Source organism: Ischnura elegans, chromosome 8 (genome assembly GCF_921293095.1).
Source record: "Ischnura elegans chromosome 8, ioIscEleg1.1, whole genome shotgun sequence".
NCBI classification, from domain to species: domain Eukaryota; kingdom Metazoa; phylum Arthropoda; class Insecta; order Odonata; family Coenagrionidae; genus Ischnura; species Ischnura elegans.
This window is the reverse complement of record NC_060253.1, coordinates 19,562,712-19,571,563: the sequence shown is the minus strand read 5'-3', so window position 1 is coordinate 19,571,563 and position 8,852 is coordinate 19,562,712.

Sequence of the window (8,852 nt, the reverse complement as noted above, 5' to 3'; positions counted from 1 at the left end):
TCCTCCACTACTCCCTTGGAATACCAACGTGAGTATTTTAAGTTTCGGTGGAACCACCCCAATTTAATCCCCATTTACACGGACGGATCGAAATGTAACTCTGCCTGTGCATGTGCAGCGTTCTCTCATCTACATGGAGCCATTAAGGCGAAGCTACATCCGCTGTGCAGCATTTACACGGCGGAACTCTTCGCAATTAAAATGGCTTTGGAAGCCTTGAGTTACGAAAATGGCTCGTTTGTCATATGCACCGACTCCCGGAGCTCCTTACAATCCATTTCTGGCTTCTTACCCATGCATCCAGTTGTTCAACACATTCATTCCACGCTGCTGACTCTCATGGACAAGGGAATAAGTGTTTGTTTTCTTTGGGTTCCGGGACAAGCGGGGATTCGTGGAAACGAGAAAGCCGATTTGTTGGCCAAGGAAGCTCTTACTAACGAAGAGATTACATCAACGCTAGTTCCGTACGAAGACCTAAGAGTGTCACTAAAAAATGTTGTACTTGAACAGTGGAGGGAGTCGTGGAGGACTTTGAACAACAATAAACTGCGAAGCATCAAACATACAACGTCAGCTTGGCCTTCTTCTACCAGGATCAATCGAAGAGAGGAAGTAGTTATCACTCGTTTGAGGATAGGGCACTGCCCTCTGACTCATGGCTTTCTTTTTACTGAAGAGGAGCAAGCTCCTCAATGTGATGTGTGTAGGTGCCCTTTAAGCATCCGACATCTTGACAGAGTGCGACAAATACCGTGACGCGCGGACACGGTTCAATCTAGATGGGGACCTAGTATCTATTCTAGGAGACCACCCCACCAATCTAAGTAGTACAATTTTGTTTCTCAAGGAAATAGGTCTTTTCAATAAAATTTAAAAGCTTCCCTCTATTTTATGTAAACAAATTGCGTAGTAAAGATCCATTTATAATGCTTCTTGAATCAAACGATTGAGTAGTGGTGCAAAATGACCTTGCCGTCGACGCACCCTTTATCTCAATTCTACTACTACAACAGTGCGCAACTGCGTTTGGAACTTATTCTTGGGAAGCACCGATCCTTTTACCAGCATCTTATTCTTTCCATCGTTCAAGAACGCTCTTCCATTTCATTTTGAGTGGCCAAAATTCACCACACCCAGTAGTTACGTGAGGTGGGAAGACTTATGGGGGATACAAACGAAGTATACATCACAGAAATGAATATAATTGATACTGAAGTGTGAAGAAATATTGTGTCCAATTACCACCTTCTTCCCTTCTCGTTTCTTAAAAGGAAGATGCAGGTAATTAGAGGCCCAGTCCTATACATTTAAACAGTGAAAAAATTGATGTCGAGAACTATAGCCCAAACTCTTTAAACCCTGAAGAGCAAGAAAAGTAGCAGTCTTTAGATATTGTGCACTAGTTGTACTTAACAAAATACGGTACAGTTAATGATCTATTTAGGGCATAAAAAGGCCTCGATTTCCTTTGACAATAAACCTAGTATAAAATATATGCACTTATCTCCAGTTTTAGGCTATTCCTGACGTCTATACAGACGAAATTTTGCAGAGTGAAATAAACAACAAACACGTGTGTAAGTTGTATAACCAGTACTACTCTCGGTGGTGACTTCCCTAACCTCCTGGACTCGATGTATTGCCTCCCTACTGCCTAAATTTATCAGCAAAGCACTGAATTACGTCGCTATACTGATGTTGAGAGCACGCAGAGAACCAAACTTCATTTTTCAGTTTTGGGCTCAAGTTAGCCCACAGGGCTCAAGTAGCCCGTGTTTACGGTACATGAATTTGGAACTCGGTCAGAAATAAGAAAAAACCAAACGCCAACCACCCAAAAAATCGAATATTTGGTCGGAATAGTGCATGGGTTCATGTAAGCCTTGGGTTCCGTGGGTGCTTGGGTTCAAGTGAACGTTTGGTTGACCGACATGTTGCGTTCAACCACTGAACAAAAATCCATAACCATGGAAAATATGGGTTTTTTGCATTCTACCCAGGTATGGGCAGTAAACCAAGAGAATTTAGAACTGAAAAACAAAACATTTTCCTCATAATATAGAAATCATAATGGTACAAGTGTATTCAAATGTATGGTTTTGAACAAGTATTAAGAGTGTTGCAGTAGAAGCCGCTAATGGCTTTTCGCGCTAAGTTCTGCGGATAAGTTAGGCAGATTTTCGAAGGAATGTTTGGGGGGGGGGGGTCCAGAAATTTTGGGGGGTTCACTAAAAATTCCACAGTATATTTGACCATGAGAGAAACATGGCGTTTCTACAGAGTTCCCACTCAACCGTGAAAACCTTACAACCGTGTTCAAACCGTGAATTCCGTCTACCGTGAAAAAACCTGGAAATAGCCGTGAGTTTCGTCGTAAAACCTTAAAAATCTCTGGAACTTGATTGTAGATCTAATACTGACGTATCAAAAGAAAAATGGATATTTCGATCATTTTCCAAGGTCAGTAACACGCGGACACGGTCCATGCATTAGTCTGAACACGCATATATTCGAAGCGCAAATAATGGTCCGTGTGCAATGACGACATATTGACCTTAAGGCTGTGACTGGAAGACCGTTAACCAAAGTGATCATTAACCATGGCGAAAAATCCGACACTTCTTCTCTTCCCTGCCACCCTCCATTTTCCCACTGTCAACCTTCAGCCGGCCCTGAATTTTGCTAAACATAGGCGACGTCATAAGAGACAGCACTTTCATTGCTGCGTTTGAATTCCCGGCGTTTATCGCGTTTGCTATATTTTTAGTTAACGTGCGGCCAGTGATTGTTATGTGATCAATATTTCTTCCTAAAATGGCTTATCAACAGACCGTGAATTGTATAATTTAGTTGGAGTGGAAACCATGTTCTAGATTCAGAGCACAAACGCTCTCCTTGTGAATTGATAATCGTCATCGCGAGTGCAACACGAATTGGAAATTGTATTCGTTTTCTCTCAAAGGGCGTATGGTTTGGGAGTCCTCGGAATGAGAGCTTCCTCATCTTTGAATTTTCCTTTGAGAATAGTCGCGTGAATCACATTGATTATAATATATAGCTATATAATTATTAGTTTTTTTAATCACCAAACGAGTTCCATTGCATACTTTTGGTTGGTTTAGGTTTCTTAGCATTGTTACCACCGAGCCGACCTTTAGCTGTTAATTGTACGGTGGTAAGCCAGGTACATTAAAGAAGTTTGAAAATTCAGATTCATAGCTGGTGACTTCGTCTTTGATCTTAGCCGCCTAAATTGTTTGCTCAAACAACCATTTGTGGATTTTGTGGTAATAAATCATGTTCGGGAACACTTTGTTGATTAGCTCATCTTTCGACGGTACAAAATTGCAAACATTCCGATGAAATCAATCCCTTTGATTCGATGGACAAATACACAGCCATTAGTGTTAGTCAACAATTGCTTGGAGATTTGTTTACGCACACGGTAGAGACGTGTTTCTTGACAACTCAATTCGAGATGGACTTCGCTTGAATTAAATCACATTAGTATTATTTTAATATTTTAAATATATTTTATCTTTTGAAATGTTTTAAATATTGTTAAGAGGCTCAGTCATTAAATTGGTAAAATCAAAACAAGTCATCTGCAATTTGATAGCTTTTGCGGTGTTACCAACTTCTAAAAATAACCCTAAGATCGAGACAATTTTTTTTCGTGAACTTTTACTACTTTTTATTGTTTATTCTTTTATAAGGAGCTGAGACGAATCCAAAAAGAAAACAAGTATCATTAAATCGGTACAGCCGTTCTCGAGTTATAAATGGTGTAACTAACACGATTTTCGGCTTTGTTTTATATGTTTTGTATAGATATATGTAAGATGTAAGTAAAAGCCAGGAAACTAAATATATTTGCGTAATTTAGGCGAAGTCGGTGCAGTGTTTTTCTTTTTGCAAAGTTGGTACCAGAAATCCCGGCGGCGGGGAATCCCTTTTTCTTAGATCATTGAAAGTGTGTCTTTCCAAGAATATGCGTCATCAAATTCTTCTTACTTCTACCGAGGCGCTTTAACAACGTTAAGGGCACGGCAGCCAATTCAGGCGATACTTTGTTTCTGGCCCCTCGTGTCCTTTCCATGTTTTTTTCTGACAATGAATAAAAGTCCAACTATAATACCTGTCACTAGTAAATTTTATGTTAAAGTTATGTTAAGTTGTGAAATAATATTATTTGTGAGTCATGCTCTCAAGTAGGAGACATCTGTCAAGTTAGTATAAAATTATTTCAAACATTTTTTTCATATTTTTGAGAAATTTGACTGAAGCGTTTTGCTGCATTTGCCTTTTTTATAATGCCTAAATCGAAACCATACTCTCATAAAAATGAACGTTTTTAGAATACGTTTCAGTGAAAAATTTTTTATTCGATTCAATCCGCGTCCTATGTACATCGGCGTCACGCCAGGATATCCTGACATGACGACGATGTTCTTACAGCAATACAACCGGCATCGATTCCACTGTTTTTTTATTAATGCCTTTAAATCTGTGATTACTTAATGTTTGTTTAAGTAATGGCTTCACTTCCTCTACAGCTGGCCACATCTGGGTTAAAGGCATTGCTGTTCTTAAAAATAGCGTTGCAAATCCGGGAGAGGAGCAGGGTTGAATAGATGGAAAAATAAAATTGAATAATCACTTAGCCTAGCATTTAAAAAATGAATGAAAAAATTCCTTTCACAGTCAATCATAGGTTGCCTGCCTCAGTGGAGGTTGGGTAGTATCCTCTCCTGCCAACCCATCCGTCTTTGGTTCGAATACCGCCTGGGTAGTGTATCCCTTTCCCAGGGTATGGATGATTGTGATTGGAATTGATTGAGTGGACTTTATAGGTTAATTAGAAGAGAGGACTTTCACAGGTCTGAGTTCACTCATCAAGACAGGATTTATCATTATATCCTGGACAATTCATTCGTTCATTTCAATTCAGTTAAAAAGTATTGGTTTTATGGCAAAATGCTTAATGCAACTTATGCACATAGCAGGGCATGAGTTCAGAGCTCGAAATGTTGCTCGACAACGATTGGGCAAAATGTTTATTACGAAATAATACATTCGTAAAAAGTGGAACTGCATATGATGTGATAGGACCCGAATCTTTGACTATCAATCCTCTAAAGGAGGTGTTTACAGTGCTTAAGTGAATTACGAGATTGGTTTTCGGGTTTTGTACATGTCCTCATCATGTATATGGTGACTTTTCCCTTTTAAGCTACCAGCAGTCGTTCCCAGGCCAGGATGAAACGGATGACTTCAAATTTATGCGATATTTCATAAATAACACGGGTAAAGAAGTGAAATTTCTACCTTTTCTGCAATTTAGCATTTTCCCACAGTTTAATATTTTTTTTCAAGGGTCTGATAAATCTAATTTATGGGCTTTACTACTTTTTATTGTTTAGTCTTTTATCAGGGGCTGAGACGAATCCAAAAAGAAAACAAATATCATTAAAATCGGTACAGCCGTTCTCGAGTTATAAATGGCGTAACTAGCACGATTTTAGACTTTGTTTCCTGTATGTTTTGTATAGATATATGTAAAACGTAAGTAAGAGCCGGGAAACTAAATATATTTGCGTAGTTTAGGCCAAGGTAGGTCCTGGGTAACTGCGAAGTACCTCTTCCTTGATTGGTCATCTCTGGGCCCCACTTGCAAAATTGTGAGATCAGAGAACTTACTAGTGAGAGAAGAACCAAATGTTAAGTGTGACAGTACATCAGTGGACGTCCTGGGCACACATTGTTCTTGGAAGTTATCTTTTAAATGTCTTGCAACGTAATTTAAAAAAGGAAGGGCTCAAGTTCAAACCAGCGATTATTCAATTTGATGAGCACATTCTCCAGCCGTGTATCAATGCCACACTCCAGCTGGAACTAAACATGCAAATTCAGGCTGAAATCAAGCTGTCTTATTCCTGCTAAAACGCAAGTCCCGCACTCAAGCCGGAAAGCTTGAAGATGTCTATATGCTTTGAGTGATGGAGCACCTGTCACGAATTCCGAGAATCCAGCTTCAATTCTTGAGTCGCCTTTAGCTGGGTGCTTTTTCTCATTGAAAGAGTGCATTTTCCTGGCACTGCAGTGTAATTATGGTGGAGTGATAAACCTGGGCGTGTATCTCTGAAAGATAATTTTGAGTGGGTGGGTTATCTTTTTTTGTTTGCGAGATATGCCTTTGGAAGTGCGTCGTTGGTTTGGGGCGTGGCTTGCCATTTCGATAAGGAAATGCAAGTATAAGTTTGGTGAGACAATTTGTTGGGCAGAGGGTAAAGTTACGGGCCTAACGCCCTCTAAAAGTAAGTCAATGCTACACGGAAAAATAAGATTTGATTGAACCTATCAAACTGGATTTTTGTTAAAAATACTTGAACTTTGATGTAAATTAGGAAGCACTTTATTTATTTTCTTAAACGTTCTTGATATATTTCATCGAAAAGTTTGATATTTCGTAATTTGGTCATTTATACGAAAGAGTTAGGTAAAAATAGGGGAGACTGGGGCACAGTGGGACAGTTTTAGCATTTCATTTTTATTTCCCACAGAATTATTGGAAAATGGAAAATTTTCACAGTGTCCGGCGATATATAGTGGAAATTTTTATATTCATGAGGATAAAATAAAATGGTTAACTTTCACACACTATTTTATTAACAAACTACCGACCCGGTTTCGACACGTAGTGTCGTGTCAAAATTTAATTATTTAATGGTTAAAGTTCTGTTAATTGGCCTTTGTGGTAAATTAAGTCTTATTATTTAAAAATTTAAGCTATTTCTTCCAGTTTCAATCCTTTTTTGTTGTCCTTTTATGTGAAAATCTTAAATTTTCTTGACATTTTTAACTCTGGTTTTTCAACATTTTCTTATGAGGAGGCTATTATACTCTCCCTTTCCTTTGATGATATTAATATTCCAGTCTCTTTTTAACTGGTGTATTCGTAGGTATCTCCTATCTTTTCTTTTGTCTTGTATTTTTAGATATTAGCCTGATAAATTTTGGACGTAATTCCTCAGGGGGTGACAACTTTGCCCTCTAAAACAAAGCTTCAACCCGGGATGTCTTGGGCTTTCGAGTTTCTACTCGGGTTCTAAATTAAATTCTAAAGCTGCAACAAACTGATCTTTGACATTGTCTTGGGCAAGGTCTTTGTCGTTAAAAATAGTTGGGTTAACAGGGCATTTTCCGGTTGAACTAAACGTAGAAATAATATGTATTGTTAGATGTAAATGATTTTTTGTATGCTGTACCCACTAACTCAGCCAAGTTGCAAATTGTAATTCTCTCTCCTGGGTGGATTATTGGCCATTTGCGGTCATTTTAATATTTTGTCAAAGGACCGAACACACAGTTATCTAATTGCTGCGGTTTGTGACTGCAGTGAGGAGACAAAGTAAAAAGTACCACCCATTCATTTTTACTAACTCAACAGCATCGGCATAAATATACGATTCATGGTTATGTAAAATTAGCAATGCATGAGTTTCTTTAAAGCATTTTGCAGGAACGATGAAATGTTTTAAAACCAGCAAAAATAAATTGATAGTCATCCATCCAGAAGGGTGTGTGGCAACTACTGATCCTATGGGACACTTAAACAGTATATTTGGGAGGGTTTCATTCCAGATAACACAAAAAGCGGAGGAATTGTATTAACCTGAGCATTTATAATATAGGATAACATAATGTCACTGAGGAACCTCTTTCAAACGAGGTAACTTCACCTACTGGTTATTCACCTTTGGGAGCTATCACTTTTCCTTGGAGTTGAACGGTAGTGGAACCACTTTCATCATGGTTATACTTCCAGCGGAAAATACGTGTTTCACATAAATACCTGACATATCGGATAAAAATGCACTCAGAACCGTCCTATAGAAGCCAATGGCTTTTGCCAGTGAGGCTGCCTCTGGTGTCCGGAGGCTAATCGAAGGTTTCCGCTTCATAAAACCGTAAAACTAACCATCATCAGCGATTTCCTTCTGATCGCAGGCTGGCGGGTATTTCTTTCAATTTCCCTGAGCAAACTCATATGCTAATTATTTCGTGAGCAGGGGAGATAGTCTGTGGCGCAGTTGTGCTGCAGTTGTAAGCCACAGTTCACTATGGTGGTAATTTATTTTATAAGCTAATAATCTCAAAAATTAAATTTATAAATAATTTGCATTAAATAGATAGTATATAACAAAAATTCTTGTCTCAAAATTCTCTTTAAAAACTAAATTTCAATTTACTGCCACTCTTCCTTTCACGAAAAACATTGAATGTTCCTTGATCAGGCCTGTAGAAAGGAGAAATGTGGCAGCAACTAATGTTTATGAGACTCTCTACTCACTACCTCAAGCTCGCTTTTGGCCAAGACTGAACTGTTCCGTACAAAGAGCACATCTATAAAACAGATATGGGATTCAGGAAATGTAGACAAATTGTCGCATACGATCGGGGTTCACACTAATTATTCACTTCGGCTTTACTTTTCCTATGTTCATTGCTGTTGCCATTCTGTAGTTTTGTCCTCACATTGTTGAATTGAAATGTACTGCTCATCCTAAAATCGTAAAGCATCAATATGGAGCCAAAACACTATAAAGTAAGCTTAAGTGAGAAATTTGAGTGCGTTTAGGTTACAGAGATTGATAGCTCGAAGCACCTGGACTGTAAGTTGGCGTCCAACTGCGCCCCAATCCGAGTTGTCCCACTGTGCCCCAATCCAAGTTGTCCCACTGTGCGCCAATTTCAGCTCTCCCACTGTGCCCCGCATATCCTGAAATCTTATATTTGTCAGAAAATTTTTTAAACATATTACTTTCGTATAATATGTTTAGCAAAGT